At 42.1% G+C, this 12,384-nt stretch overlaps 1 protein-coding gene across 2 annotated transcripts in view; it reads left to right on the top strand.

Moving 5' to 3' along the window:
- The window catches only part of plxnb1b (plexin b1b), a 109,004-nt gene that overhangs the window by 48,440 nt on the left and 48,180 nt on the right, over positions 1–12,384 (top strand). The gene's annotated exons all lie outside the window — the stretch shown is intronic.

Raw genomic sequence — 12,384 nt, 5'->3', positions numbered from 1 at the left:
AATAAAGCACTGGCCCTGGTGAAAGACTGTTTTTTTTGGGGTGGCTTTTACTTTTGTCTGCTTGTCTTTAAGCAGAATCGTTTAAAAACTACTTGGCTTAATTTAACTGAATCGACAGTTAAGAGCAACATGTCCAAAAATGAAGAATGCCCAGAGGAACAAAGTCACAGCAGCTGAGAAACAAACCTGAGATAACAAAAATAACCACACAAAAAACGCACAAAACCCAGAATGGAACTGATTCTGATCGTGAAGTTTCCCCTTTTCCCTTCTAGAAAAGGAAACGGGGAAACTTTCACAGAGCATCTATTCTGTGACATATTTTGCTGAGGTTTATTCAGTTGAGCCCTCCAGTGAATGCAGCTGTGTTAGCGCTTGTTTGTCGTGGTTATCAACCTGCGTCTCCCATTATCCAATACACAACTGTGGAAATGCTGCCAGGCTCCTTATGGGTTCATGGTTTGTTAAAACTGGAGTGGCTGCAAGCTTCAACAGAATCATGATTTTCATCTCGACTTTGTTGGAGAAGCTCTTGAATTTTTATGCCTTTGCAGTCTGATTAAAAGAGCTCCAGCAGGGCTCCTTAAACGTTTTAAGGGCTTCATTCTCACCTCAGTACGTTATGTAACGAGCCTGGCTCCATAAACAACACACACCTATGTTTCATAAAGGCAACATTATGGAAAAGGGGCATTAGCTGCATGGGACCACAAAGAAGCTCTTTGTGTACCGGTGTGTTTTACACACACAGCATTCAGAGAGGAGCAGACAACACAGCAGTCACACTAACATTTACCCTTCACTCTGCCCTTGTCAGTGCTCAGGCAGGCACCGAAAGGAGCCTTTGTGTGTGTGTGTGTCTAGCCTCTCTAGAAGAGTGCACTATGTGTTTTGCAAAATCCCATCTACAGCCTTGCTTCAAGAAGCCTTTAATATTCCTTAGGTATAACGGCTGACTGCTTCTCAGAAAAAGAGCTGCTTTATGAGGAAAAGAGGATTATGGTGCTGGCTTCTAAAGGAAGGAAGACAGAGGAGGGTGTTCGTGTGTTTGTACTTGAATAGCATGTCAATGGGAAATGAATCTTTTGTTTTATAGCAGTAGTTTTTTTTTCACCAGAGTAATAATTATGTCTTCAATGGCTATGAGTCCGTCCCAGACCTACTGCAATAGTTTTGTTAAGGGTTCAAAGGTTAAAGTCAGCCAAGGGTCTAACATGTGACTGCTTAGGGTTAGGAGGAGTAGCCATCTGCCACCCCAACCGGTCGTGGCAGATGGCCCCGCCCCTCCCTGAGCCTGGTTCTACTGGAGGTTTCTTCCTGTTTAAAGGGAGTTTTTTCTTCCCACTGTCGCCAAAGTGCTGCTCATAGGGGGTCATGTGACTAGGGCTGCCACGATTACGTCGACTATCAAAATCGTCGACGACTGATTTAATAGTCGACGCGTCGTTTGAAGCTTTGTAAGATCACAAAAGACGCAGGAATAAGTAGTAGGATTTAAGAGTGTAATAACGGACTGAAACAGAAGATGGCAGCACTGCATGTACAAGGATGCCAGCTGCTGTTAAACCCCGAAGAAGAAGAAGCTGTGTCCCAGAATTCATAGCGCAGCCCAGCTCAGTTGTCAACAATGGCGACAGCTAGTTAGTTTTAATATGACTCTTATTATTCTTTCTGGGTCACAAAATAAACGTTTAACATATTTTCAGGCGAGAATGTAGCTGTGTAAACCTCAAATATCTGCTCAGTTTATCAAGACACCACATATTTTCAAAAGCGCTCCGACGTTTTCGGAGACGTCTGTTAGCCACTAGCTCGATAGCTAGCCGGGGGCTAGGCTAACTAGAGCCGTGAGAACACCGGACTCCCGCAAATCGTTTTCAAACCCACCGCCGTCTTTCGCTACTCAGGTTAAACATGATATATAAGTCACTTAGATAACTTAAAAATGTTATTGTTTGGCTTTTTTTTTGTATTTTATTTGTTCCTGAGTAAATCGGTTTTACTGAGATTAAAGTTATAGTTTTTACACAGCTGAATAAACGTCAAGCAGACAGCTGATTATCAGAAGTGTGAGATGCTCGAGAATTTACTCCGGTGTCCTGTTATATTTTAGATAGCAAGGAGTTTATTAAACTTCACTGAAACAATCTGCAAACTTCATTAAAATTTATTAAACTATCATCTTGTCTTTATTTTTAGTTAGAACATACCATAGTGTGAATATAAACAATAGGTTGGTTTTTTTTTTTTACAGTAATTACATAAACAAACACAATTGTGTCTGAGAGTCAAATTGAGTCACTTAAAATCCAGTGAACTGTTCAAGTTTGTCAGAAAACTGCTTACTGACTTTATTTAAGGGATAATTTTAAGGCAATATAAAGGCTTATTTTGTAAACTGACAGAAATCACTTTAATAAAGAACAGTGGTCCCTAAATTAGCTTACAGCTTTAAACACTTAAAGCTGTAAGCTAATGATAGTTATATAAGAGCAGATGCTGCTGGTGCAATAAGCTGTACGTTTTACGTCCAATGGATGATGATCTGATTAGTCGACTAATCGCAAAAATAATCGGTGACTAGTCGACTATCAAAATAATTGTTTGTGGCAGCCATATGTCTGATTGTTGGGTTTTCTCTGTATGCATTATTGTAGGGTCTACCTTACGCTATTAAGCGCCTTGAGACACTGTTGTTGTGATTTGGCACTGTAGGAATAAAATGGAATTGAATGCTCATTGGCCATACTTTGAATGTGCGACTGCTGACGCCAAAGGTAGACAAAGAGAAAGTTGTGGCTCTACAGGTGTGTTTACATTCAGTGGGAGGTTATTCCTTTTTGCCTTTTGTTTGAATATATTTGAATGCTGCTGTTTGCAATTCATTGTGGAGATGGCACACACTGATGACCCCAGCCTGTGCTCCATTGTTGTCTTGGAACAGTGCCATCTTATTATTTAGTTTCAACGGTACAGACATTAGCTGGAGTGCTCAACATGTCGGCATCTGTGACACTGTATGCTCATGTAAAGGTTGCTGCCCACTAATTCCTTAATTTTTCAGTCTTTTTTTGGACTCTACTTGAGTAGCTTGTATTATTTTCTAAATAATGCAGAGCGTAGGAAGAGTAGCGCGCACTAGCACGTGTGCTACTGTTTGGGTTACTGCAGCCACACACCCCAGTACGTTAGGGCTGTGAGAGAGTTCAGAGACTTAATGTTATCAAAAACTTGAGCGACAATGTTACTGAACATGACCCCCAACAGGTACAGTAGTCTTTGTTGTGATAACAGTGGACAGAAGAGTTGTGGGTAGACAACAAGCAGGAAAACAAACTCAGGGTGGATTCAAGCGAGCAACAGCTTGCAGTGACCTTACTTTGTGTGGGACGTCTGCTCAGCCCAGACAACATCAGAGATAATCTGGCGCCCAGCATCTAAATTTTCTTTTCTTTTATAATTTACTGAGGATATACACAGAATGTTAGTTTATTATTTTTGACTTCACCGAGGAGTAAAAATGAGCCTTTAAGCTTGACAAAAATACTAATTTCACTTATTGGGACATAAATCAATCTACTGATAAGAAGAAAAAAAACATTTTCATGATTACAGTTTTCCATCTCCCACAGCCCAAATAAAAAATATTGGCCAAAGGAGTTATTGGGATTTTACTACGAGGTTAGATCTGCTTTGAGCTCTGTGTTTGCGATAGTGACGGATGGACTGGTATATAAAGTCAACAGGAGTCTCCGTGGACTCTTAGGGAGCAGGTGGAAGAGAACCTGGAGAGGTGAAGAGGAATGAAAGTTACTAAGAATTTGTGCGGAGTCGGGGGCGGTCTGCTTCTCTCCACCCGAGGGGAAAAGGGTAACACTACCTGGGTCTGGGTGCAGTCCCCCCCCCCCCCCCCCCCCCCACCCTAGGGGCAAGGGTACCTAGACCCGGGGCTTAGAGTACGCTTGGGGAGTGTGATTGTGTGTACAGTGTCTCTCTATGTCTGTCTCCACGTTGGGTGAGTGTTGAGTAATTGCATATGAGAGCATGAGAGAATCTGTGTGCCTGGTTGTCTGTGTCTATATAATAATAATGGATTGGATTTATAAAGCGCTTTACAATGCCATTATTCATTCACTCTCACATTCACACACTGGTGGAGGCAAGCTACGGTTGTAGCCACAGCTGCCCTGGGGCAGACTGACAGAAGCGAGGCTGCCATATCGCGCCATCGGCCCCTCTGGCTATATGTCAGGTTGGGTATCAGACGCCACCTCTCTGGGGACATCTCAGGCCTATCTCCCCCCACCACTCCCCCTGCCAGTGGCAGACACCCTCAGACATCGGTGCGTTGGTGGTTCTTTGTGTCCGGGGATGTGCATCCAGGTACACACCGGCTCACTCCTGGTGGCTGCTTGTCGGGGCCTGGAGCCTGGGGCTCGCTCGGGCCCCTCTGTCACTCTGGCACAGCTGGCTGCCGGCGGAGCTCACGGGCACGTCACTGCAACCCCCCCTGGCTTCTGCTCCGCGGCTGCTGAGCGACCCCTCATCTGGGGCTCTCCTCAGCTCTTTCTGGGACAGTGGCGCAGCTGCCCCTCTGTTGGTCTTCCTTGGTCTCTTGGGGCCTCTGGATGTCTGGAGTTTTGATCTCCTCCATACCTTCACATAGATCATCGCGATGATGTTGTTTATTGTATTGCTCTTTTTCTTTGCTTGTTTTCTCTTTTTTCTTTCTCAACAGATGATCCAGGTGATTGATAGATGTATTTGTTGTCTGTTTGTTTTGTTGGTTTTTGGTTTTTGCCCTTTATCCCCACCCCTCTTCCCCGCTGTTTTTCTTTCCCTCTTTCTTTCTCCCTTTTCTTTTCCCCAGGCAAGTCTGTCCTGTGTTCAGCAAATGAAATAAAATAAACAATAAAAGGTGAATCAAATAGTCCATTACGGCAAGGCTGGGATGGTCCATTTGGTAAAGTAAATCTGTTGGGCATCTTTCTTTGCCTTTAGACAATAATTCTGATGGCAAAAGAATCAAACGGGACAGGCAAAAAAAACCCAAAAAAGTATTTGTGTGTGTGAAGGAGAGGACGACTGGGGAAAAGGTTGACATGCAAGGAGTAAAGATGGCGAAGGTAGATGAATTTAAATAGCTGGGCTCACCATCCAAAGCATGGTGCAGGACAGTGCATGAGAGAGGTTAAGAAGAACGTGCAGGCAGGCTGGGTGGAGACGAATGCCAAGGTTGATTTGTAACCAGAGAAAAAGGGAAGGTTTACAAGATGTTAGTGAGACCTGCTATTATGTGTGGTTTGGAGACAAAAGGTCAGGATGGCAGCGTGAGGTGGCAGAGTGGAATCTGTTAAGAGTGCAGAGGAAGGATACTGGATATACTGGACGTTGAAGATGGTGCTGCCAGCAAGGAGTCTTGGTGTGACGATGATCCACTGTGGAGACCCATAGAGGAAGGAGGATATTTGTTTTAATGAGTGAAGTTAATCAGTGGTTAACCTCCTACTTGGCTCCAGTAAACTGGGCTTAATAGAATATAAACTTTAGGAGGAGACAATGTTTCTCGTGTCAGCGCGTTTGTGCTGATGTTTGCTATTGTGGTCACTTCTTCCATTCTTCCTCCAGCTTATCTAAAGTCTCGCATCGGAGCCCATCCTCCCTCCGTCTCTCATAGCAGCCATCTGTCAGTCCGTGGCTTACTGTCTGTATCCCTCTCCCACTACTGATTCTAACAATAGCTTGTTTTTGTGCCATATTGCTACTAGCTATGTTTCTGCTCCATGAGAGTCCAAATATTTGTCTTTCTCATTACTGCATGAAGTTTGAACAACTGACCGACTGCTTTGTTTAGCCAGTCTTCACACACAAGAACTTCTGTATCTTTTGATTATTGCTCACATATCTCTGATAGCCAGAGTGATACCTCTCTCTCTGGTTGACTCACACATATTTGCAGTGCTCCAGCTTCTGAATGATGGTGTGAGCATGTTTAGTGTCTTGTGACATGAAGCTGTTTAAGAAGCTGAGATCTGTTCTTTACTTTAGGCTGGGATAGGCTAATACATTCATGAACTCATTAATAATGTAATAATTTTAACACTGAATGGTCAAGTGATGATGTGGTGCAGCTGTTTGTATCGTCACATAACATGAGACATGAGAACTAAATTGGTGATTGGTGTTACTGGACATTGTCATTGTTGCAGCAGCACATTTTTTATGAGCACATGACGCTGGATAAATATTCAGTCATCAAAGTGGAGCCAAGTTTCAGAAGCAGACTGTAGATGATCCCAGACTGAAATCGCAGCGCTGTAGAGCGATGGTAAAAATGACCACAGCAGTTTCAACCAAGAATTTAAATAGTTTCAGTGGAGCAGACTCAAATACGACTGCCAAGAACAAATCTTTTACATATAGCCTTTTATAGTTTAACCTCAGTCTTTGCACATTTACTCGACCCAGTTATAGTCTGTCATGCATTCCTGAAGATTGGACAAATGAGCAATTTAATCCTCTGACTCTCAAATGAGTTATTTTGTGAATGAGTTGCCAGTAGTGCTTGTTCTGGTCTGCAGCAGACTTACATGCACATGAACCAGAACCAGCACACAGTGCAAAGTGGAACTGCTGTTGCCACCTACAGCACAACGTGGTGGAGCCCAGGACAAGATCCTCTCTGGGAAAGGAACTGAGAAATATTGACAGCTCTCATAGTCACTGAATATGCCAGCGAATAGGCTCTTAGTGGAATCCAAAATAGCACGGGCTACTTGCTAGTTAAAAGTGACTGACCTTTCAAAATAAGAGCAATGAGCAATTAGATTGTTTGTTTGTTTTTTTCATTTCTTTCATTTAGTAAACAAACAAAAAAGCCAAAATGAGTTACCAATAATATGAGCGTGCTCAGGAGTTTGCATACACTCATCTTTGGCATGAATATCAGGGACATTTGGGGATTTTAGTCATTTCTTTTAACTGTTCTTTTCTTATTGCCACCTTCTGTTTCTGGGAAACCTGAACTCTTGATTTTGCTGCTGTTATATTGGTTTTATTCTCAGCAGTGTGCTTCTGGTGTTCTGTACTGCAAGGCCAAATGGCATTAACAAGCTGAAGGGCTGTGTGTATCTGTTCCATCTCCTGTGAATGAAGGAAGAAATGTTGAGCAGGGGGTGTCTGTCACTCATGCAGCATCAAACAATTGGGCGGGCAGTGAAATTCAGGCTGAAACAGAGCGCTTTTTTTCTGTCAAATTTGTTTGTTATGAACTAGGGCTGCCACGATTAGTCGACTAGTCACGATTACGTCGACTATCAAAATCGTCGACGACTGATTTAATAGTCGACGCGTCGTTTGAAGCTTTGTAAGATCCCAAAAGACGCAGGAATAAGTAGTAGGATTTAAGAGTGTAATAACGGACTGAAACAGAAGATGGCAGCACTGCATGTACAAGGATGCCAGCTGCCGTTAAACCCCGAAGAAGAAGAAGCTGTGTCCCAGAATTCATAGCGCGGCCCAGCTCAGTTTCTAACAATGGCGGCAGCTAGTTAGTTTTAATATTACTCTTATTATTCTTTCTGGGTCACAAAATAAACGTTTAACATATTTTCAGGCGAGAATGTAGCTGTGTAAACCTCAAATATCTGCTCAGTTTATCAAGACACCACATATTTTCAAAAGCGCTCCGACGTTTTCGGAGACGTCTGTTACCCACTAGCTCGATAGCTAGCCGGGGGCTAGGCTAACTAGAGCCGTGAGAACACCGGACTCCCGGCAAATCGTTTTCAAACCCACCGCCGTCTTTCACTACTCAGGTTAAACATGATATATAAGTCACTTAGACAACTTAAAAATGTTATTGTTTGGCTTTTTTTTGTATTTTATTTGTTCCTGAGTAAATCGGGTTTACTGAGATTAAAGTTATAGTTTTTACACAGCTGAATAAACGTCAAGCAGACAGCTGATTATAAGAAGTGTGAGATGCTCGAGAATTTACTCCGGTGTCCTGTTATATTTTAGATAGCAAGGAGTTCATTAAACTTCACTGAAACAACCTGCAGATTTCATTAAAATTTATTAAACTATCATCTTGTCTTTATTTTTTAGTTAGCACATACCATAGTGTGAATATAAACAATAGGTTGTTGTTGTTTTTTTTTACAGTAATTACATAAACAAACACAATTGTGTCTGAGAGTCAAATTGAGTCACTTAAAATCCAGTGAACTGTTCAAGTTTGTCAGAAAACTGCTTACTGACTTTATTTAAGGGATAATTTTAAGGCAAAATAAAGGCTTATTTTGTAAACTGACAGAAATCACTTTAATAAAGAACAGTGGTCCCTAAATTAGCTTACAGCTTTAAACACTTAAAGCTGTAAGCTAATGATAGTTATATAAGAGCAGATGCTGCTGGTGCAATAAGCTGTACGTTTTACGTCCAATGGATGATGATCTGATTAGTCGACTAATCGCAAAAATAATCGTGACTAATCGACTATCAAAATAATCGTTTGTGGCAGCCCTATTATGAACCAGAGAAATTCAGCCAAAATGGCTTGTTGTTGTTGTTGTTCACTGCTGCAACAAAAGAATTCTGTAATATCTAATTTTACCTTAAATATTCCAACTCAGAAACTTGTGTATCCAGGAGCTGCTGCTTTCTCAGTCCTGTTCAGGTGTTCACCCACTCTTAGTGTTGTGTTTTCCAGCTGCATATAGGCCAGTTACTGTGGTGGGGGTGTGTGGGGGTAACGATAGCTTGTCCTTCCTACTTTTGCTCTCCGTCAGAGGATTTTCTGCATTCTTTCTGATAATGTGTGCATAGTTTTCCTCACCATAATCAGCATGTGAAAACACAGGCTATAATTTTCCTGTGAAGACATTGCCTCATTAAAAAAACAGTGCACGAGTGTCCACACATGCACGCTTTTCTCTAACTTCCCAGCATATCAGCGCTACACAATGACTGAGTGTGGTTAAAGCTGATATTAAAGTCCAGTGGAGGAGAGACACACAGACTGTGGCTTCACACAGTAAACTCATAATTATCTTTCTCTGTCCTCATGTTTCCTCAATGGTTTATTTATGAAAACCTTTTCACAGCAGTTGTTTGAAAAGTTTAAGTACATCCTTACTATTTCATTCCAAATTAAGAGGAAAGTAGCATCTAGCTAATGCTAGAAAAGGCCAAACAGGTATGTGTTGTTTGGAAGGGTTGCCAAGACAAAGTCTCTTCTCTCTAAATAAAACATGGAAACAAATCACAGGACTTCTGGAACTCTTTGAACAGATGAGACCAAAGGTGACCTCTTTAGCCATAATGCATAGTGCCATACCTGCGGGGGAAGCAGACACAGCCTGTCAGCACAAACATCTCAGCAGAGGGCTGATTATTTGGGTTTGTTTTGCATGCACGGGACCCTGGGCACCTTGCAATCATTGTGATGTCCTCTGTATACCAATGCATTTTACAGGGAAATATGAGGCTATCTTCCAGCTAAAATTTGGCTGAAATTGGGCCATGCACTGTGACAATGATCAATTCAATTCAATTTTATTTATATAGCGCCAAATCACAACAAATGTCGCCTCAAGGCGCTTCATAGATACAGAGAAAAGCCCAACAATCATATGACCCCCTATGAGCAGCACTTTGGCGACAGTGGGAAGGAAAAACTCCTTTTTAACAGGAAGAAACCTCCAGCAGAACCAGGCTCAGGGAGGGGCGGGGCCATCTGCTGCGACCGGTTGGGGTGAGAGAAGGAAGACAGGATAAAAGACATGCTGTGGAAGAGAGACAGAGGTTAATAACAGATATGATTCAATACAGAGAGGTCTGTTAATACATAATTGAGATCGTGATTTTCTAACGATTAATTGTGCAGCCCTAGTATATGGTATATACTCTATAATGTATATTGGAAACAAAAGAAGACTGCAGAGGCGAGCAGCAGCTTGATTATTGATTAACCATTTGAAGTTCCAAGTCGATGTATTTCTTGTTTGTATAAATCCTAGTTTTGTTCCACTTTATTATGCAAACAGGCGACTCTGTGCTGTTTTTCACATCAAACTCTTCCTTGATTGCATTTTCTGAAAATGAGGAATGGTGTCCAACAGCTGCACTCACTGTAAAGTGAACATTAGCTTTAATAATCATACTGTTTGCAATGCTGGACAAAGGAAGTTTCATGATCAGGCCTACTTGTGGTTTAAAAAAACAAACAAACATAAATAAATATATATGTATGTATCCATCCATCCTCTTCCACTTAAGTAGTTCAGGCTTGCGAGGGGGCTGGCGCCTGTCCCAGCTGCTGTAGGGGAAGAGGTGGGGTACAGCCTGGACAGGTCACCAGCCTGTCACAGGGTTTGTCCACACTCATGGACAAATTAAAATCACCAATCAATGTAACCCCGCTAACTACATGTCTTTGGGTCGTGGGAGGAAGCTGGTCCACACAATACCCTTCATGGGACACAAAGCCAATGATACCAGGCTCTTCTGTTCCATTCTCTTCATTTGTCACTTTTATTCCTAAGCTCTTTGTTCGTCTTACCTCTGTATGCATGACTTATCCCAAATTGAAACTGCAATTGAATTGGAAATCATCCCTGACTCTCACTGACTTAAGGGCAATAACTTCTTGCTATTTGAGGCATATCTGTCATGTTTGTTGTTCCTTGGAGAATCTTATGGTTGTGTTGCTGTTTTCGCCAAGGTTTTTAACATAAACATTGAATTTGGATGGATATGTACCCCGTGATCCAGAGGCGACACTAAAATTCTGAGCAGGCATGCAAAAAAAAACCCATAGAGATCCCACACAGATGCACGGAGAACATGCAAACTCCCTGGATGGTGGATTAGCTGTGAGGCAACAGTGCATTAATGTTGTTTATACCACTCGTGTAGCAAAGCAGTAACACTGGTGACCTAGTGAAACAAAGAGGAGGAGGATGTTGGACAGCCAATGTGTGTCAGCTCTCACAGACTTAAAACCAGGGGTGTCAAACATAAGGCTAGGGGCCAGAATCGGCACGGCAAACACTCCAATCTGGCCCAGTGGGCTGCTTTTAGAAAATGGCATAAATTGGGATTTTAAAATGTGTGAAAATGCAGTTTAACAATTATTTTTTAAAAAGAAAACAGAACGAAAAACTGCTGTGGCGTTTCACACTTCACCAAGTAAATGAAATGATTTAATTGAGAAATGGTTTACAGCAGTAACGGGTCTCACAAGAGACATTTTCTATGGATTAACCCAAAAGTTGTTGTATAATGTGAGATGCAGCGTAAATGTGTAATCAAACTTTACACTCAGTCCCGCCCACTTAAGATCAAAGGGGCCTTCATGTGGTCACGATGTAAATGAGTTCACTTTAAAGCATCTTTTGCTGTTTGTTGATGTAGAGATTTTTGCAGTGAGTGTTTTGTTTTGTTTAAAGCGTAGTAGGAAGAAGTTCTCATTATCGGCATGTGTTTGTGCTCCTGCTTGTGTGTTTATTCTCTAAATCATGTCACTAATTAGAAACTTGCTTTATTTCCCTCCCCCTTGTTCTGTGAATGAATGGCTCATTATGGACGGTCGCTGTAATTAATGGTCACCTCATCCTCCTTCAGCTTCACTCCCCTCTCCCCCCCTCATTCTTTCTCTGGCTTATTATCATTAGTCACATTCCATCAGTTCTCAGTGAGCACTGAGGCTTGTCTGCACTTGTTTCTGGTCTTTTTCTCTCTCGTTGTATCCCCTTCCTCTTTTCCTCACCCCCTTCCTCGCAATTTTACGATTGTCCTTCTGTAGCCCTGGGCCAGCTTTTTCACTTCAGATATACTCTGTGCCCTGCTCTGCTGTTGCTCTCATCTGCCTCCTTCAGGATACAGGATAACTGAGTTGAGAATGAATGAAAAGATGGACTCAGTGGAGCAGATGATGGCTCAGTTTAATGCTCAGTGGTGCTGTGGAGTCTGGCAGGCGTGGTTTGTGCTACAGGGAATCTGCCCTGCTGGTCCCATTCATCTGCTTCAGCACCCACTACTATCCATGCTACCTTAACAATATATTAGTACATTTACCTTACTATTTATTTTTTTGCACATTTACACTAAATCTGTCCTTTTTGCCTGCGCTGTCTTTGGAAGCTCATCATATTCAGTGTAGTCATGGTCTCGTAGCTCCGTGGGAAGCTGCTTGTTTGTGATTTATGGATCCCCGCTGACACTGCAATGATTCAACACTACTAGAAGAGTCTACTCAGACAATTTGCATATGAACCAAACTATTATAGTGAACTGAAATAAAACTTAAAAACTAAGCGTGGAAGAAGTTTTTAGTAAACTAAAATATAACAAAAGCATAACATGCAGGAAATGGCTTCA

Source organism: Neolamprologus multifasciatus, chromosome 5, assembly GCF_963576455.1.
Source record: "Neolamprologus multifasciatus chromosome 5, fNeoMul1.2, whole genome shotgun sequence".
Taxonomy (NCBI): domain Eukaryota; kingdom Metazoa; phylum Chordata; class Actinopteri; order Cichliformes; family Cichlidae; genus Neolamprologus; species Neolamprologus multifasciatus.
This window is presented reverse-complemented; position numbering and strand designations above follow the sequence as displayed.